Genomic DNA, 25,630 nt, shown 5'->3' with positions numbered 1-25,630 from the left:
ACTCTTTCCGAAGTCTTCCCCGCCCCCGCCCCTTCTAGGTAGGGAGAGGAGAGGCTCAGGCTGCGGTCATATTTTTGCTCTCCCCTGGCAAAGCAATCCTCAAGTTGCTGCTGTTCGGTGAGAAAACTTCTTCCCGTCTTTCCTCAACCTGGTGCCTTCTGGGAGAGCTGGGAATATAATTCCCAGGACCTCCAGTATTATTCTGGAAGATGGGATCCTTAATGTACCTTGTAGAGGTCGGAGTTGTCTCCTCCCTCTCCGTTCTTAAATTTAACCACGGTTTAAGCAAGTAAACTACATTTCTGGATCCTCCCGACAGAGGTATAAACCAATCCCATGGGCTGCGTTCATACAGGCCCGCACTTAAGTTTGGTCGGCCAGCGCTACGGTATATTCGCACGTACACTCGCTTCCATTTGTGAAAAATAACCCCTTCGCTCCCGGAATTAGGCGCAGCTGGGAACAGCCCTTACGGGGCTTTTGCGAGGCTCATCTTGCCCCCCCTTCCCCTCTGCGGACCTCTTAACTCCCCCTTTGTTAACCTCAAGAAGTTAACTACTCCCTCAGGACTCCCGGTCTTCCAGGCCAACTGGTGTCGCCGTCCCTCCTCGCTAAGGTTTCCCTTCTATGCCCGGGCGCGCCCCAGTCCCCCTGAGGGCAGCCCTCTCTCCCCAGCGGGAAAACACCGGAGCACCCGGCTGCCTCGGCAGTTGCCCGCACGGTCCAGCGCCGCCCAGTAGAGAGCCCTCCTTTTACGCGGATCCACCTCCGGCCTCTTCCGCGTCCTCCCCGCCCACTCCCTCGCCTTTCGGTAGGGAGATCCCTCTCCCGCTCTCCGGGTCTGCTCTTCCGTGGGGCGCCCTCCCCTTTCGCTTTCCGAGCCCTCCTTCATCTCGTCACGCCGCCGACCCTCGTCGCTTTAATCTTGGTGGGCCGGGGAGGGAAGGCGGGGGGACGTCAGTGCTGAATGGGCTGGTCCAGGGCAAGGCAGGGCAGAGCGAGGCAGCCTCGCTTTACGCGGCTCCTTCCCTCCCGCGGGAAGCAGCAGCCGTCCTCGCGGACTGGCCGCGCCGAGGCCTGGCGGAGAGGAGGCTGGGACCGCCGTGACCCGAAGGGCTCCGCGGAGGCGTGCTCAGGGACGCTTTCTTCCCGGCTCTGGGAATTGAGTGGCCGGGAGGGAGGCTGCGAGTAGCCCCCGTGGACGGCGGGTAAGTCGGGAAGGGGGAGCCACAGTTACGCGGCCGTTTCCATTCATTGTGTCGGGAGGAATTGGGGGGCGAGGAGGAACGGAGAAGGCGGGAGGCTTTTGCTTAGTCAACTTTCCTCCGGGTAATTCAACTTCGAATCGGCGACGAGGTGCGGTGGGATCGATTCTGCTCCGCTTGGGTCACTTGCAGACGGGTATCGCTCCGGGTAACCTACGAGCGTGCAGGTTGCTCCCGCAGGAAGAATCACAGGCATGCGTGATTTCTATTGATTTCAACGGGATTCGTTTCAAGGGTTGCAGTCTGAGAAGTTCTGTTTTAAGATAGACCCAAATCCCAGCCATCCGGGTATTTATCTGACCGGATAGGAACAAGAGGGGAAAAGGGCAACAAAATTATGCAGCCCTCTCCGGCTTATTACGTACCGGAGGAGTTGGAGAGAAAGCCTGGGGTCCTAAGGGGTTTGGCAGTTGGTGATCAACTGGAGTTCTGTCGAACCAGCAGGGAATACACACCATACACCCACACTCAGTCTCTGCAACCAAACCAACCTTCCTCTTTACCATTTTCCGCCTATGCGGAGTAAGCCTCCGAGCCCCAAACTTGGCGTCGTAACCGTTCTAGCTTTCTAAGGTGCTGGAACTGCGCCGCCTTGTACCAACCCGATTCTTCTCCCAGGCGGCGCGTTTGCTCTTGCAGAAGCCGTTTCCACCCATCTGGCTGAACCCAAAGTGAGCAGGCTGATAAATCTCCCTGTCCATTTATTGCTCGGCTTCCTGCTGTGGCTTTCCAGCAAGGAAAGGAAGCGGGGCTGCTTGCATTGTTCGTGCACGGGACCCCCTTTACTGGTTGGGTAGGAGGCGTTTATATGTCTTAGTGTTTTTGCACATGCATTCTTCGGGAGTAAAGCACTTTCAGAAGCGTAGTATCCTTCCTTCGCGCCTCTTTGTGTGTCAGGGAACTGTAACATTCTTGTTCCTTTTGCACGCATAAATTATAAAGGGGGAAGGGGAATTACCAGACGCCTTGCATCCAAACCTTCCCAACTGCTTTTGTTTTTCCTTTTGGACTGGCTGCAATGCCCTGAAGGGGAAAACCGCAGGTCCATTGATTTGGCAGGAAAGAGGCTCTCCAGCCGCCTCCATGTAAACTTTGGGGCTTTTTTCCTTCTTATCCGTTCCCCTCCTCCACCTTCTGTTTTCTATTTAGTAGTGTAATTTTTCCTAGTTTTGAGAAAGTGGGAGACCTACTTTGACAACAGGATAATAATAAACAGTATAATTATTACAGAAAAAACGTTGGCTTATAGAATCGGTTTGGGGATGCTGTATTGCTCATGAGGCCAAATAAGGAATTGTAGAACAAGAGAAAGAGTTTTATTGCTGCAATGTTTTGTTTTACACTGTTTGCTTGTAGTTTAATTTGGTGCATATCTTACTTATTTTTTTACAACTTCAAGGACACTGAAATGTCTTTGAATTGACAACTGGCCTCAACTGATATGCACTTAATTTGATCATTAACCCTTTTTTTCTATACAAAAGTAGCCATGAATAGACCAGGTACCTGGCTGAAACAGTAGTGTATAGTGTATCAGTTATTTGGTATTTCTATTACTTGTTAAAATTACTTCAAGCAGTATAACTATTCAAACCAACTTCTACTTTCTGACCTTGTTGTGACTGTATTTTGCTTGCTGATTGAAGAGAGGCAGCCTGTCTTGGATCCTTTCTTCTGCACTGTGCTACTTTTGTTTTCTAGACTTTTAATATAAATAAAGTTGCCAGCTGTGTCAGGAAGGAAAATGAAGAAAGATAGCACAATTAACAGTTGTTGTTCAGTACAAATTTAGAAAGAGCGGTTATGACCCCTAGAAAAAATATATTTCCAAGCTGGGAAAATTGGACTACTGTCAAGTAAAACAGTGGCATTAAGCGCTATCTGACACATTGGAAAATGCTTTGTTTGTATTTTTATATCAATTTTCTGAATTGTTTATTATGTTATATTTGCATTTTTCTGAATGGTGGAATGTACTGTCCATTGCATATAATTTCTCAGAGAAGAGTGCATGAAATGTGTATCTTAAAACCCAAAATGTATATTTGCAAAAATTATTTGCCAAATTCCATATAAAATATATTACAGGGAGAAGCATTTACTCTCTCTCTCTCTCTCTCTCTCTCTCTCTCTCTCTCTCTCTCTCTCTCTCTCTCTCTCTCTCTCTCTCTCTCCCCCCCCCCCCCAACCAAATTAATCCCTACACTGGTCAAAAAGTTAAAATTTTACAAGTTATGGCTCCAAAATAGGATCTTTAGTCTTCCTTCTAAACTAATAAATGAAAAACACTATTATTCCTGTAGCATGTACAAAAAAATGCATTGTACAATCATGTTAAATGATAGGAGCATTCCAGAATTGCACCAAACCAGACTTTTAGTCTTTTGGATGGCCATGAAGATCTGTTTTTCCCATAAGTCTTGGGCTAGGATAGGGTTAAGCATAGGGGATAGACTGGTGGCTGAGGAGAAAGAGTAATTTTGTTTTTGTCTTTGCTTTATGGAAAGCTGCTTATAATCATTATATGAGACAGACAGCTGTCTAAGTTCTACACATAAATAAATACACCTAGCAGTTGTGACTTATGGCCACAATTGGGATGGAAACTTCCATCGCTAAGTAGTGTGGTTTTTACATGAGTTGTGCCTGATTTTATGATTTTTTGCCATTGTTATTGAACAAATCACGTGGTTGTTAAGCAAATATAGCTTCTCTTATTAACTTTGCTTGACAGAAGCCCCCTGGGAAGGTCACAAATGGTGATCACATGTCCCGAGGATGCTGCAATATCATAATTACATACTGGTTGCCAAGCGCCCAACATTTGGTCATTTGATGCTGTGATGTTTGTAAGCATGAAGACCAGTCATAAGTCACTTTTTGAGATCTGTTACAGGGATCATTGTGGATGCTTTGAATGGTCACTAAGCAAATGGTTGTAAGTCAAGGATTTCCTATGTGTCATGAATGCTAAGTCATCTCTTCTTCAAATCCACTTCCTTGGAGAGTGTGGCAACATTTGTAGAATATGCCACAGTACAACTACAAAAAACGATGCCTTACCTGGTTTTATTGAGAACATTTTGATGGGTTTTTATCAAAAATTTTCAGATCTCTTTTCAAAATCTGTCATAATGCAAAACATGTGATCTTCCAGTTAGTATTATCTGTCTCTGCATGAGCTTTCCTGTAACTTTGAAATTTCCTTTATGTTCTGCTGTGGTAAATTCCATTTTATGCAATCAGCAAAAGTGTTCCAGGTTGTGTTTTCTTAGTTAGATCATGAAATAAAAGAATTGCCTATTAGTCAGTAGCATATTATTGGTAACATGGTAACTAACTGATGTTGGCTAATCTCAGAATTGAAGTACACTCAGTCTGGTGAAAACTTGAATGAGATATTGTTTTAAAATTTGAGGTTATTTTGTCAGAAAGGGATCCTGGAAGTGTGAGGATTTTCATCATAACATATGTAAGCTCAATGCGCCCTAGTGGCACAGTGGTTAGAATGCAGTATTGCAGGCTACCTCTGACTGTTGGCTGCCTGCAGTTTGGCAGTTCGATTCTCACTGGCTCAAGGTTGACTCAGGCTTCCATCCTTCCAAGGTCGGTAAAATGAGGACCCAAATTGTTGGGGGCAATAATGCTGACTCTGGAAACTGATTGGAGAGGGCTGTAAAGCACTGTAAAGCAGTATATAAGTCTAAGTGCTTATTGCTATTGCTATATTTGGAGTCTATCATCCAAAGCAGGCATGTCCAACCCATGGCCCACAGGCTGCCTATGGCCTTGAACAGTTAGTAATGTGGCCCCACAAGATTGTAAAATTTTAACATTATTATGTGATTTTATATTATTGATATTATTTAGTACATGATGAAAACATGACAGAAGAGAAGTAAACATGTATACATAGTCCATGTAATTATAAATAACGTTTCTAGGTGGGTTGGCAATGGCCTCATAACTGGAGGTCAAATTCAACTATCTAGGTGATCGCTTCTTTCGTTGCTTCATTGCAGATCTTCTAGGGAATCAGCGAACACACATCTTGGACAGTCTTGCACAAAATGTTTAATAGTTTGCATATCAGCATCGTAATCACAACAAGGGGAATCTTTCCATTCCCACTGATACAGGGCAGAGGCACTTCTTCCAGTGTTACACCTAATTCTATTTAAGTTCAACCAGGCAAAGCAAGGCAATCAAAAGCAGATGGTTTTGTAGAGGATTTTATATTATAAAACTATATTATATATTTTATATGTTGCCCAAGAAAATTCCTCTTAACTGAGTGTGGTCTAGGCAAGCTGAAAGGTTGGACATCCATGATCTAAAGGTCTACAATTGCACTTAAGTCAAATTACTTGTCAAATTGAATATTGAATTGTTCAAGTCAAAACTTATTCCCTTTGAATTTCAAAATACAGATTTGAATCAAATCTTTGAATTTCAATTGTGTCTTACATGTTTATATCCCTTTTATCTTTTCTTTATGAATATATTAGTATAAACATAATATAGGTCTAGAATGCATAAAAACTGAAATGTAAACCTAATGGTAGCTTCACATGATTAAAAAAAATTACTTAGACAAAGATGGAAAAATTATAATTCTATCTACTATAGGCATTGCCCCCCCAAGTATGGTAACAAAAACCTAACCCCAGCAACTCTAGAAAAAGTGCCTAATTCTTTTGTATCTGTTATAACAAGGCTTTTCAACCAGTGGTACGGGTACCACCTGTGGTACATTGGCACCTGGCAGGTGGTACGTGACCATCCTAGAAAAGTGGTAGTGGGGGAGGGGAATGAGCTGAACCGGTGGCAGCACCGCACAAGCCTGAGCGAGAGATGGCTGGAGCTGCAGGGCTGTCAGGGATCAGTGGAAGCGCCAGGATTAGTGCCCATTTCCAGCTGATCGGTGCTTCTTCGGGACTGTCAGGGCTCAGCAGAAGCGGATCAGCACCAGGCTCCATCTGTAGCTCTCCACTGATCCTGGTGCTTCTGCTGAGCCCTGAAGAAGTGCCAAACAGCTGGAATGTTGCAGCATCTCCAGGGTCTTGTGATTTACATTCAGATGCTTGGCAACTGATTCATATTTATGACGGCCACAGTGTCCCAGGGTCATGTCAAATGACCAAAATCTGCTGCAACCACTCAGCAGACGGGGGGAATAAAAATCGAACATCCCCCCCCACCCACCCCCGCTGCCAATCCTCAACAGAAATGCTCACAACAATGAAAACCTCAGACAGGAGGAAGAGCACCGCCGGGTGGGCAGGCAGGTGTCTTGCTCAGCTGTGGCTTGGGGGGCACTTTTTTCAGTGCCATTGTAACTTCAAAGAGTCACTAAGTGAACTGTTGTAAGTTGAAGACTACCTGTACTTTATCACTTTTTTCCTTTTTGGGGGGGGGTCATCAAGTTTTTGACACCTTGCTAGGCGACTGGTGGTACTTGGATATTGCCACATCCTAAAAATGGGGCAATGGGTGAAAAGGTTGAAAAGCCCTGTGTTATAATGTAATAATAGCATTGACAAAATCACCAGTCAATTGCAAAAGACAGTTTTACCTGGAACAGCTTACAACCTATGACAATACCTTGAACACCATCAAATGTCAACATCTGCCTATCACACTAGCTGGATAAAAAAGCCAAATCCAGTCTAAACATCTGGCTGACTGTGCAACAAGCCACAATAATTCAAAACTAATGCAATCAAAACAATAAAATGAAAAATAATAAAATAGTTTGAAGAGACAAAAGAAACAACAATGAAAAATTGGTGGGAATATAGGGTTGGGAAAAATAGTTGAGAATGAGCAGGCTAAAATATTGTGGGATTTTCAAATAAAAACTGATAAAATTTTGGCTCATAATATGCCAAATTTAACTGATTGAAAAGAAAAAGTGAATGATGTGGCAATACTAGGAGATAATAGAATTTGAAAACAATGCAAAGTGTCAAGATCTGAAAATTGATATTGAAAGATATAGATGGATATAGATAGAAAGATATAGATAGATAGATAAACCAACCATGGTGGTCCCAGTAGTTATTGGCACACTGAGTGCCATACCAAAAAATATTGGATGGCAGTTAGAAAATCTGTGCATTGACAAAATTGCCATTTGTCAGTTTCAAAAGACCACATATACCTCATCAATACATTATGACATCCTATGTTATTGAGAAGAATTTGATGCATATGAAGGCCAACACCAGCAAAAGAACTGGCAGTTGTGATTTCACACTGTTGTGTATAATAATAATACAGGTAACCCTCACTGACCACAGTTAGGACTGGCAACTCCATTGCTAAGTATCATGGTCACTAAATAGAAAATCACGTGGCTGTGCTAGACTTACGTTGTTACTTCTGTTTCTGTCAGTAAGTGAATCACTGCAATCATTAAGCAAGACAACATGACTGCAATTTGCAATTCCACTTCTGTGTTCTCCATTCTACTTATTGGAAGCTGATTGAGAAGCTATCAAATGGCGATCATGTGACCATGGGAGTGCAACAATCATAAATATGTTGTGATGCATCCAAGTATTTTTCACATGATCACAAGATACTACAACAGTTTTTTTAATTGTAACTTCAACTGGTTTCTAAAAAAAAAAAAGGAAACAAGGACTACCTACATTAATAACATATTAAACTTTTATGCCACTTGACTCCTAATGATCTGGGTATGTCCACGAATGGGTTTTCAAGTTCAGTATTTTGTTGCTAAGCCTATTAAACTCCTTTGTCACTATAAAGAGCAAACAACTTTAATATCTTTACAGTAAACTCCTCAAAGAACATTGAACTTAAATCAGTACTACTAAAATCAATTTTCTGCATTGATATCTGTAAGTAATGCCTTAATGCTTGTCTGAATTTACAGTTTTGGAAGGTGCGAGCTGATTGGTGCTTTTAGGAACATGGTTTGCTTCTTAAGTGCCATTTCTTAAAATAATTATATATTTTATCTATATTTTAGAATCTTTCTCTTCCTTTGCTTGGATTGTGAATGTACTGTTTTTTTAAATACAGAAAATATTGCTATGTTCTCTAGGCAAATATCCAAAGATGTCAATAAATTTGTTGCTGTAATTAAAAGAAAAACATCAGGGTATTTTTGAGATGTCACAAGATTTGGTCACAAGATTTGACCGTATCTATTTTTTGTAATAATAGTATATGCCTATTCCTTCAAATACTTTTTGGTTTCTTTATATTTGATAATAATTTTTAATTTCTGCCCTCAGAAATTATGGTCCAGATCTTCATATATAAAAACTACAGTTTTACTTTGAAATAATTATAACTCATTTTTTCTCCAGACATAAGTATAGTCCATTTAGTTCTATCTTGCTTCTCAACTGCAATTTTATTGTGACATCTTACAAGAAAAAATATATGAACAGGCATAACATAATCACAATTGTTTGCCAGCAAAGTTGTTTACTTTAAATTAGGGACATAGATGTTTAAAAAATACATTTATCCATTAGTTACCACTGGGCCTATTTATAAATCAGTGAAAATGATTTCATTGAATCTTTAAAAGACAGGTATGGATGAAATCATTGCTAATCAGTCAAGACAGGTTGCTTGATACTTTAATATGGATGTGTGAAATTTAGTTTTAGGAAAACCAAGCATTTTCTATCTATGGGAAGTGAGTGCTAAAGTACTTGTTTTTATGATACCTCATGGATTTGAATAAAAGCTACATGTACAGTAAATGTGAAATATACTGTGGATACCTTATTTATTTTTTTATTCTACATGCGCATCACCAAAAGTACACCATATTCACAGTGGAGCATGGTGGTGACAGCATTATGCTTTGGAGCTGCTTTTCTCCAGTTGGAACTGAGGTTTTAATCAATGTGGAGGGAATTATTAGCACTTCCATATATTATGTCAGTTTTGGCACAAAACCTTTAGGCCTCTGCTAAAATGCTGAAGATGAACTTCATCTTTCAACCTGACAATGACTCAAAGCATACCTCTAAATCAGTGGTTCTCAACCTTTTTTAATGCCGTGACCCCCAACCGGTCATAAGTTGAGGACTACTCAACCGGTCGTAAGTTGAGGATTACTCAGCTGGTGCAGCACCGTTTGCAGAATGGGACTTTTGGCGGGCTCGGCAGGGCAGAGACAGCCTGGACTATTCCTATTGGCTTTTGAAAGCCAATAGAATTAGACTCTATTCAAGAGAGTCTATTCTATTGGCTTTCAAAAGCCAATAGAATAAAAGGGAGTAGCACAGCTAAGGAAAAGGGGAAAAAAATGGCGGACTGCGTTGTTTGGCGATCCCCGTGAAATGGTCGTTCGACCCCAAATGGGGTCCCGACCACAGGTTGAGAACCACTGCTCTAAATCAACAAAAGAATGGTTTCACCAGAAGAAGATCAAAGTTTTAGAGTGGCCTAGCTAGAGCCTGGGCCTGAATAGAATTGAAAATCTGTGGGTGACCTGAAGAAGGTTGTGTATAGGAAATGCCCTTGCAATCTGACAGATATGGAGAGCTTTTACAAGGAAGAGTGAGCAAAGATTCCCAAGGCAAGATGTGCCATGCTAGTAAATTCTTACACCAAAGATGCTTCAACAAAGTACTAGTTTAAGGAGGTGCATACTAATGCAACCATGTTATTTTTCCCCCTGGAAGATTTCAGAGTGTTTTTCAGTTGAATTGTACAGCTTATATGTTATATTAAAGGTGGAAACAATTCTGAAATGATTGGTCTTGATCTGATTTTTTTACTTCTCAAAAACCTGACATTTTAGCAGGGTATTAGACTTTTTATATTCGCTGTATATTTTTAGTGTTCTGTTATATTCTTTATTTATTGCTGGTTTCCTTTTATTTAATCTTGTCCCATTTTAATTCCATAGGGTTGGTAATGTCTCGCAAGTTGCAAATCTTCCTTTATTCTTTGAAGACCTACAACGATTTAGTACAATTGGAATTGGTTTGTTTTTGTCCAGCCTATAAACTTAAATCTGAACAGCCCTGGATAACCAAATCTACAAGTATGTTTTGGATCAGATCTAATTTTAATAGAACATAAAGAATATAAAGCTGAACCCAAAATGAATAATGGTGCTGAGAAATCATAGAAACCAGAGCTAGAAAACAATTATACTGTGTTACCTGGAACCTCTTTCCACAATTAGTGCATAAAGCAAGACTAGAATGGAAGGAGGTCTGGAATAAAGCTGCAAATAAGTAGGCAGTTGGCCAACTTGACTCTGAAAGCATTTTTAGGAACTCAAATTATTGCTTAGAGGAGAGTCATGACATCTGGATATACTTTGAAAGCTTTGATCTGTATGGTTGGTTATTTTAAAATGTTCTGTGCTACAATTTCCATCTTAAATTTTGTGCCTCTTGAAATGCTTTCTAAGACTAAAACAGTTTGAAGCAGGTTTGAGAGTAAAACATACTAGATGAGACCGGACTATGATCAGCATATACTAACACTGCATATTGGTCATACTGTGATATAAATGTCCAAATCTTACAATATTATACATATAAACTCAAAATTAAAACCCACTGATAGATAATAGATATACACACACATTAAATGTTATGGGACTTATTTCTGAGTAAACAAGCATAGAGTTGTGATATTAGTATATAATATTTCTAAATGTTATGAGTTACAAATGTATTCATTCTTAATCTGGAACTGGATTTAATACATAGGGCTGCACTGGAAAAGGTATGAACAAACAATATGGTATTAGTATATAATATTTCTAAATGTTATGTGTCTAGGGCTACAAATGTATTCATTCTTAATCTGGAACTGGATTTAATACGTAGGGCTGCACTGGAAAAGGTATGAACAAACAGAATATCTGAATGTCCAGCTGCATGCAAAGTTTTTTGTATAATACCTGAACAGCAACTCATAATTATATGCTGGTGTTTGTTTTCTGTTCTAAAGTACTGCAATACAAATTAACTGTATGGGAAAGCAGAGACTTACATTATTGCGTGATTTCTTAGCCTGCTGCTTTTACCTATATTGGCTAGGAATTATGGAAGTTAGTCCAAGTCATCTGGAAGGCACCATAATAGCAGAAGATCGTTAGTGAATCTCTTATTTAACACAGTGCTCATCTTGCAATGACTTAACAGAATAAGAGTTGGAAGGGAATGTCTGAGAGATTTCATAGTTTTTTTAATCTTAAGGCAAAACTTGTTAACTTTATATGGATTAAAACAATCTGATAAAATGCAAATTACCCAGAAGAAAAATTGTAGTTCTTCTTGTGCCTCCTTTATAAAGAGTTTATGATCTACATACAAAGATTCTAATTTACTAAACAAAAGCTTTAAGTTCATTTTCTTTGTAATTTAAGTTCCAATTTGTTGATGTTTGTTGAAAATTATAATTTTCTTTTTTATCATCCTAAAACATCCAAATTAGATCATACAAGTTGCTTTGTTTAAAGACTTAGAGCTACAGTAATAGGCATCCTGATCTGATTGTATCCTCTATTTCAGTGATGGCAAACCTTTTAGAGACCGAGTGCCCAAACTGCAACCCAAAGCCCACTTATTTATTGCTGGGTGCCAGGTGGTCGTGGCCCATTGGGTGGGTGTGGCTGTGGTGGTCATGGCAGACTGGGTGGGTGTGGCCAAGCTGGACGTGATCACCTCGATGTTTGTGGGGAGGGATGCCTGTGGGGGCAGGGTTGGGGGAGATCCAGGGGGTCTCTGGCAGGTGGGGCAGTGGGTAGGAGGCTCGTCCTGCAGGGTGAGGCGAGGCAGGGCGGGGGTGCCATTGTCACAGGGCAAGATGAGGCAGGGGCTGATACCATCAGCCACTGCACACAGAGGCGAGTACACGGATGCTGGGATGCATCTGGCCATGTGGGACCTTGAAGAGGGACGGTTGCCATCTCCAGGGCATGGCGCGCGCGCCCACAGAGAGGGCTTTGAGTGCCGCCTCTGGCACACGTGCCATAGGTTCGCCACTGCTCTATTTGCTCTTCTCCTTTTTGATTATTGGTTGCTGAAAAGCATATTCTCCTGATTTATTCTTCCATTGTGGAGAATGTGGATTTGGTAGACAGAAGGGGGGGGGGCAAAAACACAGCTTTATTTTTGTGAACTTTTTTCAAAAACTCAATTGCAATTTAAAAAGAAAAAATCATTTACAAAGACAAATTTAAAGAAAGCATATGTCCTAAGGTAGTAAACCTTACAATGAAGGAAGTGGTAGCATGTGAACCTAAGAAGGACAGTTCTGAAAGACTCAGATGCTTATACACCACTGCAAAACATAGAGAACAAACAGAACTTGGTGTCCTAGTACCGGAAATATATAATTTGTTAAAAAAAAATACACCCAGAAAGGAGGCCATGTATGTTGCCTTACATGTAAAGAATGACTATACCTCCATAGAGATTGGTAGATGCAAGAAATGAAAACCTTGCCAAAACCATCTAGGTGATATTAAGGGAAAAAGAAACAGTGATGGCAACTATTATGATATAGACCATCTAACTAAGCAAAAGATATAAAGTTTTCACAAATCAGAAGTCTTCTATAATTCGTGATATTATGATAAATTTCAAATAGTACTATAGTAGTATTTGGAATCTAGAAGAACATATGGGTTCTTGATAGCAGTAACTGTTCTAACATGTTGATAGTCTTGTGGATTTCAAACAAAATGCAGCTGAAGTATTATACACTTATATGTGGCAACTTCTGAATTGTGTCAGAAGAAAATCAATTAAAACCATGCCTTACTAACATTCTCTGAAGTGCCCAGAATACATGAAGGAACGTGTTCAGTTGTATTAATCTCATTTTAAGATCAGAGGAAAATAGTTTTGACTTTAAAAACAGCTGATTTTCAAGAGCATAACAGTTATGGTCATAAAGGTCAAGTAAATTATCAATTTCATCTACTTCCTTGAACTTCTTAAAAAGAATATAATGGAGTAATATTTTACAAAGAAATATGCAAAAAAATATTTAGAAAGATGCTTCTAGGTGCATCTACAAGAAAACATTGTCTGGAAAGCAGCAAAAAGTACAGGAAAGTAATTGTATAAAAAAGTATATTGGGTATAATTGAAATTTAAAAAAGAAAGGTTTAGGGAAAGTTACATGCATCAGAAATTATTGTGAATGGTGACACATAAAAGATTTTTTGTAATATATTGAAAGATAATGACATGCAAATGATAGATAAAATGTGTACACCCCAGTATTCTGTAGTATGGAAACTGTCAAAGCAAAAACATCCGATGTTAGCATCTGTCAGAACCATGACAGAAACATTTTTGTACAACATACTCTTATCATGTTTCCAATATTTTTAATATTCAATTATTTGGCACAAATTCCATATATGATTTCCTGAAGATGGCAGTAGATCTCTTAAATTACAAGTTTTGAGTATTTCAGCTGAAAGCAGAATTTCAAATTAGAATATAATTAAAGTATTGTTCCCTGAAATTTCTGCTGTATCCTTAAAAGATGACAATAATTTCAGTTAATTTGAACCCCATTCCTCTCACCTCATGTATCAATGAAGATCAACTGAAGATTTTATGTTTATACTATGTAAAAATAAGACTTGAAGATTTTACTTGAATCTGGTATAACTTGATGATTTTAATTTTGCTAAAGGACTCCAGAGTGCTATCCAAAACTCTGGAAGGAGATTGTTCTACAGTGTAGGAACCATCACGTAAAAGCTCTGTCTTTGGACCCCAGCACCTCTCCCTCATGTAAGAATTGCTGAGAAAACTAATGGATGTACCTATTAAATCAATAGGAGAGAAAATAACTTGAAAATTTTACTTTTATCCAGCATAAAAATAAGAGTTTAATTTTATGTGGTATAACTTGATGATTTTAATTTTATTTAATAATGGTCAGTTTTAAAGTTTTACTATTGTATATCCAAGCTCAATTTGAAGATTCCACCTTTACCCAATACAGATAATATATAAACTATTTTAAAATTGCACAGAAGAGATGTGGAATAAATGCAATAACATGAATAATATTATTTTTAGAATTATTTCTGTAATGTAAACAGGGTGTTTGTCAATAATTACCTGCAAATATTCTAGGCAAATAAAAATGTCACTTTTAGAGTTTCAAGGAGTTCAGATACTACTATGTACAATATGTGATCCAACTCCTAGTGTTGGTGGCTGGGAGCAATGAGAATACAGCATTGGTATGTGACCACATGTGGAGAAGAGCAGTAGGGAACTTCCCTCAATGCCTGAGGCTGTTCTAGAAACTATTCTGTCTTTCTCTGGTGATGGCAGATGAGATACCCAGGGTAGTGTGTTTCTTTAGCTGTAAACACTAGCTTTGAAATGAATTAGTTTCCCCAACTGTTTCAAGGATGTCAAGTATAGCTGATTCATAGGTAACCTCCCTCCATCCTTCACCTTTTGCCCTGACTAGTGTGAGTCATCAGCATTAGCAAGAATCTGGAGATCCTTGTCATTTCTCTCAAACTTCCAGTCTTGCTCAAAATTATATCTTAGTTGGTAACTAAGACTAGTTCATTATGGAACTTTGGAACAATTTGATAGCTGCAGTGTGTTCCAGAAGAAAAGTGTAGATCAGTGGTTCTCAACCTTCCTAATGCTGCGACCCCTGTGGGCGGGGGCAGGAGGAGGGGCAGGGTTTGCTCTCTCTCATTGTCTCTCACTTTTTCTCTCTCTGGCGCACGCACTCCGCCTCCTCTCCTGCGGCTGGAGCACGCGCCGGGCAGGCCGAGGGCGCACGCAGGCCATTGCCCAGCAACTGCCTTGGCCTGGGAGCGCCGCGCATGCGTGGCACCGTGCCCTGCGCCGGCCGAGGCGTAGCTGGCGAGGCAGCGCCTGCAATTTCATCATGCGGAGGGCCGCGCCTCCCCCTCCGCCTGCCCACTCGCCCGCCCTCAGCTGCGCCACTCCATGCCGTGGCGCTTCTGTGTCGTGATCGGCTGCCTCAGCAGCAGAAGCCACAGCGCCCACCTCCTTGCCGCCCTCCTGCCCCACACCTCACTCCATGTGACCCACCCTCCACCAGCACCCGGCCTCGCTGCCTGACCCCGCCAGACCCCGGCGCCAGCATGGACAGACCCGCTGCCTGGAGACTGATAGAGGAGTGGTGTCTCAGTTCCTAAGACCATCGGAAATATGTGTTTTCCAATGGTCTTAGGTGACCCCTGTGAAAGGGTAATTCGACCCCCAAAGGGGTCGTGACCCACAGGTTGAGAACTGCTGGTGTAGATGTTGCTTCCTATCTTTCAAATGTCTTCATAATGTAGGACAATCTTTCCCATCTTAGCAAATAGATTGAAAAGTTTAAGAACATCATCTTTGCATTTTGAGACCCTTTGAAATATCCTGTTTTTAACTACCGTATATGCCGGCGTACAAGGCGACCCAGCGTATAAGACGACCCCCGTCTTTATTGCTGGGCCGCATTCCTAGAACGTTGTCTTATATGCCGGAAACTACCAGTATTTCCGGCGTATAAGACAACTCGGCGTATAAGACAACCCCCGTCTTTGGCGCCGATTTCAGCACTTGCGGAAGTTGCCTTATACGCCGGCATTTACGGCATCTTTCCTGATTCAGTTTTATTGATCAATATCTAGCCTCTACTTGAAGGCTTGAGTGAAGAGAATCATGCTTCATACTCCATTCTCCTGGTTGAGCACTCTTACTGTGAGCAAATTCTTCCTGTTAATCTGGATCAAATTTATTTCTCTGTAGTTTCAATCCACTGCTTCTGCCCTCTGAGCCAGAAAAAACAACTCCACTACTTTCATATGACAGCCCATTAGTATCTGAAATTAAAAGTAAAATCAATAAAAGATAAACATACTTCACAGATCTCTCCAAAGCAGGAACTGATGAAGGGATAAAGGAAAAGCAGAAACTTTGATTTATCTTTGGGGCAGTGGTCTTCTTATTCTGTCCTGAGTGCATCTCTCATTGAAAATTTGTATATTGTCCTTTCCAATTTACCATTTTTTATGCATAGATATTCAAATGTTCTTCTGTGGGATTTCTTTTCTACTCTATCCTCTTGCAAGCCCATGTGTATCTGTCTATCTGTATAGGCATTTTGACGTTGCTTCTTATACTTATTATTGTTTACCAACTTCTTTCTTGTTTCTTCTGACAACTGAGCATCTTTGTCTGAAAAATCTAAATGAAATGTCACGGGAACTTTCTTGAATAAGGTCCTATATATTTTAACATGACTTTCTTTGTGGTTCAGATCATCCCTAAGCCTTGAAACAATTTACAGGGCTGTTAAACTGCTGGCCCGCGGGCTGGATGCTTCGCACCAAAACCACGCCCACCCCATTGCCGGCAATAGGAAAAAAGTCATGATACGTCGCGACACATCACGTTACGTCGCGAGTTTGACACCTGTGATCTAACAGAATCTGGCTGTATCCATTCATCTTATTCCCAGTTCTGTTTAAAATCAAACAGAATTGACTGGTGATGAGGCAGTTCCTAAGCTCCCTGAGTCTACTTAGAATAAAACCATACCAGTTTTGTGCATATATGAAGTCAATATAGAGGGAGCACCTACAACATTCATATTATGCGGCTATAAGCATACAGCTGTATTTCTGCAGAAAATTAATAGAAATTACTATGATGAAATTATTGTGATTATTTTCTTTCACCTTTTACAGAATTGTCAAATGCCCTTGTCTATATATATTCCTAATGCTCCACTTTATATTGTCTTGAGAATATCGGTTTCATTTCACTTGAGTTTTTTTATAGGAATAAAAAGACCAACAAAATTGTCATGTGAACAGCAATTATCTTTCTGAAATTATGAAGATTATTCACCTCCAAAAGTGACTAAAGCAAAGATTCTACAGAAGCAGTTGTACTGCAATTTTGTTGACACTTAAAAATGTATTAATGCATGCATTTTGCAGCCAAATCTCATCATTACTCATCAACATTTGTCTTTAAGTGCCATCTCCTTCAATTGTCTCCAATGAACACTCTCATTTATTAATTACATGTTCCACATAATTTAGCAGGACAGCAGGAAACTGAAGAACTGGAAGCATATAAACTAGTTTCACTTGATATAGCAACAGGTCAATCTCAAAATACCACATCCTTTTAACAGCAACAGAATAAAATAGCATATGTATGGAAATTAAGTAGAGGCATGGTATCTAAAAGTATCTAAAAGTCCTAAAAGCAAAACTTTTTGAGGAGAGGCCTTTGTCCTTGCAAAAGTGATGAAATGGATATCTGTGTATCCTCTCTAGAGATTCAGCTAGATGGTCCATGTAGTCTAAACAACCACATGAGAATAGTTGGTGCTCCCTCCCTAATTCTTCTACTATAGACATTGTGCTCCTTAATAGGTACTTCACAGCGCCACCATTTGGTCTTAATGGAAGACAACATAACATAAAGTTTTGAAAATAAGGTTTAAATTCCAAACTCTTACAGTCTGCCTGTTGACATAATTATTTAATCCCTGGACAGCAGAATCTACATTTTTAGATTTACATATTTTAAATCACCACATAAACTCCCCCCCCCCTTATTAAACGTAGCTTAATGTGCAATTTTATTTCTGCATTGAATTGTTCAATATCTTAAGTATCAATTTTGGTGTGAAGCTATTTCTTAGACCAGGAAGTTGATAGAATTTTTCTCCTTAAAAAAGTGGCAACATGTGGAAAAAAAAAGTACTAGTGATTCAAAAATATGTCTAACTTAAATACTGGAGTCTGCAAATGTTAATGATTAAACTGTAGGCTCTGCATTTCCAGTAACTCTTTTTTTAAGATGCTTAAATATTTTACTAATTAAAATGCAATGGAGAGGTTTTATCTGGTTCTTCTTGAGAAAATGAGATGTTAGAATGCAATAATTTTAGGTTTTGTCTGCAGCAAAGGGCTTCATTTTTATATTTAATATAAGGGTATTTTCTGATTAGTATACTCAGAAGCATCAGATTTATCTAAGTTCTACTTAATTTGGTTTATGTGTTTTAGTTGGTACTTTGGAAATGATCAAATATGTAGTTGCTTTATTTTTTAAAAAAAATTCTTCAAAGTAATTTTAGTGGATAACGTAGATGGTTAATTTAAATTCATGACTTCTGATCTAGGCTATAAGAGTACTGATTATTCACACAGACTATTACATGTGGTCTGTGATACAGGAACCACAGTAAAAAAAGAATAGGCCACAATTTTCAGATTTTGAAATTCTCACTTGACGTCTTGGAAAATGTGAATGTTACTGCTTGCGAATATCACAAGATTACAGGCAGGTGCATCAAAATCTTGTGGAATTTGATCATCTCATTTGATTTATAAAAATTGCAAAGTTTAATTAATTTTGAGGTCTAGCAAACCATGCAGGTGCCATGATGCCCATAGGCATGTTAAGATTTTGTGAGAATTCTCAAAATTGTAACAATGTATTGTCTAATTGAAGGAACCATTGTTTTAAACAGATGTATTTCTTTTTTACTTGTAAGCCTCAGAGTGACTTATATAGTAAGTTGGGTGATGTAATGTATAAATTTGATCAATAAATAAAATGAAAGCCATTTGAAACATGAATAAGCAACAACTGGTTGTTGGAGACATTCAACCATTTGAATTTTTGAAATTGAAAACTATGTTAACAATTGTCTCGCAATCATAATTCTTGCAATCTTAATTTCAGATCTGATTAGATTCATATTACAGCTTCAACTTTCATCCATCTGTCCCTCCCCTGTTTTTAAGAGGCTATATTCTTTTTGATAACATCTGGAAGTAAAGAAATAGTCAATATACAAGTAGAACACTACTAAGGCTAGGAAATCTGTGCTATGGAATTTGTGGTTTTTTAAAATCTACTAAACCATGAATTTTTTCACTTCCCATTCTAGGAACCTTAGAAAAGCATATGTGGAAGTCAACAGGAAATCTTATGCATTCATTATGAAGAGAAGATATTTTACCTTCTGGTCACCTTTCCCCTCAGCAACCAGAAAACTTATTGTAAAATTAAAAAGGCAGGAAATAAAGTTTTAAGATGGGAAAAACTTAGTTAAACAAGAGAGAAATTTCTCCCTAGTGGATTTCAAATTTGGCATGGGTTCTGCATTGTTTCAAAGCTAAGGTTAGCAAATTTTCATAATGTTTCAACTCAACTTTTTAAAGCAAGAAACAAGCAGACAAATAAAACCAGACAGTATGAACATCATTTTAGGCCTTTGCAATAATTTAAAATGAATTGTACAAAAGCTTAGCTATTAAATTTATGTACTGCTTTCAGACAGTAGTAGTGGACAGTCTTATGGACCTCTTGACACCCTTAGGTTTTGTATTGATATATCTTCCTTCGTGTCTTCCTTTGCTTCCTAAACTTGGCACCCTTCATATTGTTAGTCAAGAGCCAATCTTTGATTTGTTTGCCTGGCGCAAGAGCCAATCAATAATGCAAGGTCGAGGAAAATGGAAATTTATCACTTTATTTTTGATCAGAAGCAAAGAATATCTCTGTTAGCAAACAAAGGAGCTGGGAGGACCACTGAGCAAAACTGGCATTCTATATTTATACCTCAGGATACAGGAAATTCAGAGCACCAATATAATGATTGTTTACAAATTTCTTATCAATACAGCATGTGTATAAATGATGCTTTTCAGTGTGGAAAGCACATGTACACGTTGTGATGTTCAGATGTTCTTAGCATGACCTATACTTTCTAGACCTTTGCTTGCCCCTCAACCCAAGTTACAGTAGGCGTCTAGGTACTGTTCTAACCGCATCCTGTGCATTTAACTTGGGCTTCTTTGTAGGTTCTGCTTTCAGTGATCCTTATCAAGTGTGCAGATCTTGTTCTGATCTAGCTAAGCTGCTGGCAGCTTCCTGTTCTGAGTTTCCATGGAGGCAAGATGAAAGCAGACTGAAAAGAAGTGAAAAGAATATGTTCCTTTTTAAATGAAGTGCTTTCAAGGTTGGGGGGTTTCAGGCCTGCAGCTCCCCCCCCTTTCTGACACTGTTAGACATTTTGATAAGTGTCAAACCTCAATAATAAATAACTTGAAAGACTTCATTTTGGGAGTATTCTCTTTTTTATCAAGCATCTCTCTAGGAGAACAGACCCATAATTGCTTCTCTAGTCTGACTTTTCACTCCAAGAGTGTCTCCTCCTTTTCTGCTTTATTTTTGGCCTCAGATGGGGCACATCTCTTCAAAGATGTGGCATTGCAGGAGCTCATCAGAGGTTGGTAGTGGATGCAACAACAGACCGTGAGTGCCATACTTAAGAAGAATAAAATAGCTATAACTAGAATTTTCGACTATTTAAGATTGGACAACTAATAGGTAAGATGGCTCATTAGCTATGGAAGGATATGGAAGAAAAAGATGTTCTTTCCCGGTGCTGAGTGGGTGCTGCTCATGTGGTCAGTTCAGAGTTTGAGGCATGATCATTTGCTGGACATTCCAATTATTCCTAGATGTATGTGTGTGGTTAGCCTGAGTCAAACTTGGGTTGGTTATAGCAGGAGAAACGGGCACCACAATTTTAGTTTGAGATGAATCTGAGTAGCCTGTTCCAGTTAACTCTGTCATTTGTGGAGACCCCTCATTTTGGATTACCTCTAGGAGAAAAGTTTCTGTTTCACAAACAATTATCTATGGGTGTGATTGTGGAGAAAACTTCACAGGTGGTAGTAGGTTATTGTATTGTAGTCTTGACTCATGAGTATAAAGGATTTTGATTCTAGAGCAGAGGTCCCCAACCTTTTCGGCACTAGGGACCGGTTACATGGAGAGAGGTTTTTCCTGGACCAGAGGGGGCATGGTTTTGTGTGCTACCTGCATCCCACGGATGGGGCTTTGCTTATTTGTGCAGACCAGTTACTGGCATGCTGTGGCCCAGTACCAGTCCACAGACCGGGGGTTGGGGACCCCTGCTATAGGGTATGGCTTCTCATACAAGATCTCAAAGGGACTCATTCCCAACCTCTTGTTAAAGGTATTAACAAGAATAAACAAAAATTTAAAAACTTTTGTCGTTTGTTTTCCTTGGCATTTTCATAGTCAATTTGTTAAAAATCTCTAGATTTTTCACCCCCTTTGGCTGAGCTTTGAGTGGAGATTTCATTGACTTTAGACTTATTCATATTCTCTCCTTCTCTCTCTCTCTCTTTCTCTCTCTCTCTCTCTCTCTCTCTCTCTCTCTCTCTCTCTCTCATATGTTTTACAATATCTCACAGCAACTTTTTAAAGAAAGAATACAACTTTTTAAAAGATTAGAAATTTTTTGCAGGTGTTCTGTCTTTGTGGTTTGAACATAATACTCCTCTTTTTCCCCACAGCATCTGTATGAGATAGGTTGATCTGACAAGAGAGTAAGTTGCCCCAGATCACCCAGCTGGCTTTTATGCCTAAAACTCATGGACTCCTGGTTTCTAGTCTAGACCTTAACCAGTACACTCAGAGGGTGGTATTAGCTCCACATGCATAAATCACAGATGCAACTGTTCTGTCTAAATGATCAATAGGAAATATGTTTCTCTTGTTTGGCTTCTCCCATTAGATTTTATGATGAAAGAATTAACTTTAATAACCAAAAATTTTGTATATTCGGTGACAGTAAATTAAACTCTGTTGTAACTTACAATAGCTCTTTTGAGAAATAATGTTTATTTGCAAGATTTGGTTGTGGGTATCTTATTATAACTTTTAAATCTCAGGGGGCACCATGGGCGGCCAGTTTTGTTAATTCTTTTTTGAGATGTATGTCTTACTTGCATGGTATGATAACATTAAAGTATATACTGAAAATAAACAGGTCTCTAAAATGAAGGCATAAAAACTATTTCCCACATTTTCAAGATGAACTGAAACCTGTGAATATTTGCAGAGTTCATTCAACTAATATTTTAAAAATAGTGTATGACCAGGATGACAAATTGGTATCACAACTTGGCATCCCAAATTTCCAACAATCCACATAGGACTACTCATGACTGCATTCAAATAATTTGTTGTAATATATCTAGGCTACCATTGAGACTTGTTCATTTTCTTTCTCCATTGCTGGGCAAGGAGTCTGAAAGCTACATTTATTAAATCACATGGCTTCAATAAGTTTCATGACTTTAAACTAAATCTAGTCAGTTTAAAAATAAAGGCAGATTCAGAAGCTGAGTTATTTAAACTGATACCATTTATTTATTTCTATTTTTATTTATTTATTAAATTTATATGCTGCCCATCTTCCAATAAGGTGACTCTGGGAGGCTTATACATCATAAAAAGATACCTAGAAAAGAAGTTAAAAATTTTAAACTATGCAAATTAAAAATGTTAAACTATGCAAAAAAAAAAAAAAAAAAACAAAGAACAGTAACCAAGACATGGATAGGACAAGGATGAAGTCTTCTTACCTCATCAAACTTGTCCAGTGGCGAGCAGCCCCTTTGCGACCCCAAGCCATCCAGCAAAACCAAGTTTTAATACCTTTTTTGGAAGGCCAAAAGGATAGGTGCAATTCTCATGTCCTGTGATAAAAGAGTGTTCCACAGGGTTGAGGTGATAGCGGACAAGACTCCTTCCCCTTGATCCTGCCCATCAGAATTCCTTAACAGATGGTCCATTGCAGGCCTCTTCTGCTGATATGAGTGGGCTGGGCTAGTCCCATTAGATACCTTGGATCCTTGCCATAGAGGGCTTTAAACTGGACCTGGAAGCAGGTTGGTAACCAATGCAGTTTGTGGAGCAGTGTGTTTATTAATTCAATTTCTATAGAAGTCCATCTCAATCAGGGACTTGGTGGCTTACAATTGTTATACAGTGCATTCAGAAAGTATTCAGATCTTCACTTTTGTCAATTTTGTTATGCTGCAGCCTAATGCTACAGTTGTTGAAATTCATTCTCATTAATCTCAGTACCCCATAATGACAAAGTGAAAACAGAATTTTAGCAATGTCTGTAAATTTATTAAAAAGAAAAACTGAAATGTTACATTGGCATAAGTATTCAGACTCTTCATTCAGTACTTTGTTGAAGCACCTTTGGCAGCAATTACAGCCTCAAGTCTTTTGGGGTATGACGTGACAAGCTTTGCACAATTGGATTGGGGGATTTTCTGCCATTCATCTCAAGCTCAGTCAGGTGGGATGGTGACCATTTTCAGGCCCCTCCAGATATATTCAATAGGATTCAAGTCAGAGTTGTCCCTAAACCACTCCTGTCTTGGCTGTGTGCTTAGGGTCATTGTCATGTTGGAAAGTGAACCTTTGGCCTAATCTGAGGTCCGAGGGATGATTAGGGCGGGGCTTTATGGTCCAGATAAGGGCGCAACAGCATGTTCCTCAGCAGCAGTTGAAGGCCTGGGCCTCAGAGGATCCACCATCCAGGGTTTGGGCATGAGTTCGAGAGCAGGAACTTCCCACCGGCATTAAGTATCAGGTGAATTCTCCTGCACTAGCTTGCCCTTTAGTTCCAATCTCATCCTCCGCACTTGAATTTGTTGTCCCATCCCAAATCCCAAGAGGGGATCCTCCCACCCTGGCTTCTACTTAATCTAGGCTGGTAGCTCCACTCCTATCCATCCCCATTCATCAATTATCAAGGAGAAATGGGGGGAGGGACTACCTTTCAGCACCAGCCAGAGCTATCACTCTATACACCTCATTCGTATAATGTATCCCCTCCAGTAACAGGTCTCTCCCACTGACCAATTGGAGGATTTCATGCATCCTCTGCCCCATCTCCCATATAGAGAAGGATACCAAACACTCTGTACAGACTCGTGAGCGCCTTAACCCTCATCTAGGGTTAACCCTTAGCCCTCATCTAGGGGCCTATCCCCTATCACTTCAGAGGGCAGACTGAGCTCTTTTGCCACCCCAAGTCATCCCTCAGGCATTCTATCTCTAACTCTATCAGTTCCTGTAGAGCAGTGGTTCTCAACCTTTTTAATGCCGCGACCCCCAACCAGTCGTAAGTCGAGGACTACTCAACCGGTCGTAAGTCGAGGACTACTCAACTGGTGCAGCACCGTTTTCAGAAAGGGACTTTTGGTGGGCTCAGCAGAGCAGAGACAGCCTGGACAATTCCTATTGGCTTTTGAAAGCCAATAGAATTAGACTCTATTCAAGAGAGTCTATTCTATTGGCTTTCAAAAGCCAATAGAATAAAAGGGAGTAGCACAGCTAAGGAAAAGGGGGGAAAAATGGCGGACTGCGTTGTTTGGCGACCCCCGTGAAATGGTCGTTTGACCCCAAATGGGGTCCCGACCCATAGGTTGAGAACCATTGCTGTAGAGGCTAGTCCTCCCAGGCCAGTCCTCTCCAATGTTCTCCCTCCCTTATCAGGAGAGCTATATAATGTGCACCCCAATATCAGATAATTATATAGCATGATGCACTATTCTTCTATTATATAAAGCAAAGCCTTAGCCAAGCTAAAAACTGAGCTAAGAAAAAAGTGCCTCTTGGAAGAAGCACTTTGGGGACTCTCTTGGGGGCGTTAGGCTTGGTCTTCTTCCTGTTGGTTCCCTGTGGATTCCATATCTGCTCTTGGTCCTTCCTGCCAGCTGTGTCTGGCCCACTGGCCTATTACTCTAAGCTAGGGTTTATTTAACAGTGGCTTGCTGGACAAATCATAGTAGCCAGTTTCACACAGCACACTAAAACAACAGTAAGAAAACCGCATTATAATTGTGATAATGTACCTTCAACCTAACTATAATTCTTGATAATTGTGATGCCCATTGTGCCTTTATGAAAATTACTTTGTTGGTTAAATAAAAATAAAATTAAAAGTCATCCTGCTATCCTTGTGCAAGGAGAGAACTGGTTCAAAATAACTACTTTAAATGGAGACAGTTACTTCCTATTTGTTTTGCAATAACAATCAGTTGTAAGGGACTTATGTCAAAATAATATTCTTGTAGAATATTAATCTGTTTTAAATTATCCTGGCGAACAATTAATTGCAGTCAAGCCTTGGAACATGAGCTTTCCAAGAGGTAGCTTTGTAGTCTGTGATAGCAATTAAAAAAACATCCAATCTAGAAAAAAAGATCACTGTTTGCATGATACAATAAGCTGGTAAATATAGCTTATGTTCAAATAAACCCAGCCTCACTCTGCCCTATTGAAACAGTTGTTTCTGGTGTGTTTGAAGCTTACTGAATTCTTTGTAGGATATTTGCATTGCAATTAACACAAGAATGCCTCCATGACAGTTATTGACAGCACACAGTTACTCTCTTGCTATCTTTTTCATTCTGTTGTATGCAAATCATGTTTGGTTTTTGTGCCTTCTTGTGCGTAGTGTATTTTTCC

General features: G+C 39.7%; 1 protein-coding gene across 5 annotated transcripts in view; it reads left to right on the top strand.

The window, feature by feature from the left end:
• The first annotated feature begins 575 nt into the window (after positions 1-575).
• Positions 576-25,630, top strand: part of LHFPL2 (LHFPL tetraspan subfamily member 2) — an 89,832-nt gene continuing 64,777 nt past the window's right edge. For 2 of the 5 annotated variants that reach the window (XM_039352820.1, XM_039352822.1), the window contains exon 1: positions 576-1,208. The gene's annotated coding sequence lies outside the window, so the exon portion shown is untranslated. Of the gene's footprint in view, positions 1,209-19,436; positions 20,651-25,630 lie in introns of those variants that run through there. The other 3 variants (XM_039352827.1, XM_039352823.1, XM_039352826.1) reach the window with 2 other exon arrangements.

Source organism: Crotalus tigris, unplaced genomic scaffold (genome assembly GCF_016545835.1).
Source record: "Crotalus tigris isolate CLP2741 ecotype Arizona unplaced genomic scaffold, ASM1654583v1 scf7180000018484.1034840, whole genome shotgun sequence".
Classification (NCBI taxonomy): Eukaryota; Metazoa; Chordata; class Lepidosauria; order Squamata; family Viperidae; genus Crotalus; species Crotalus tigris.
This window is presented reverse-complemented; position numbering and strand designations above follow the sequence as displayed.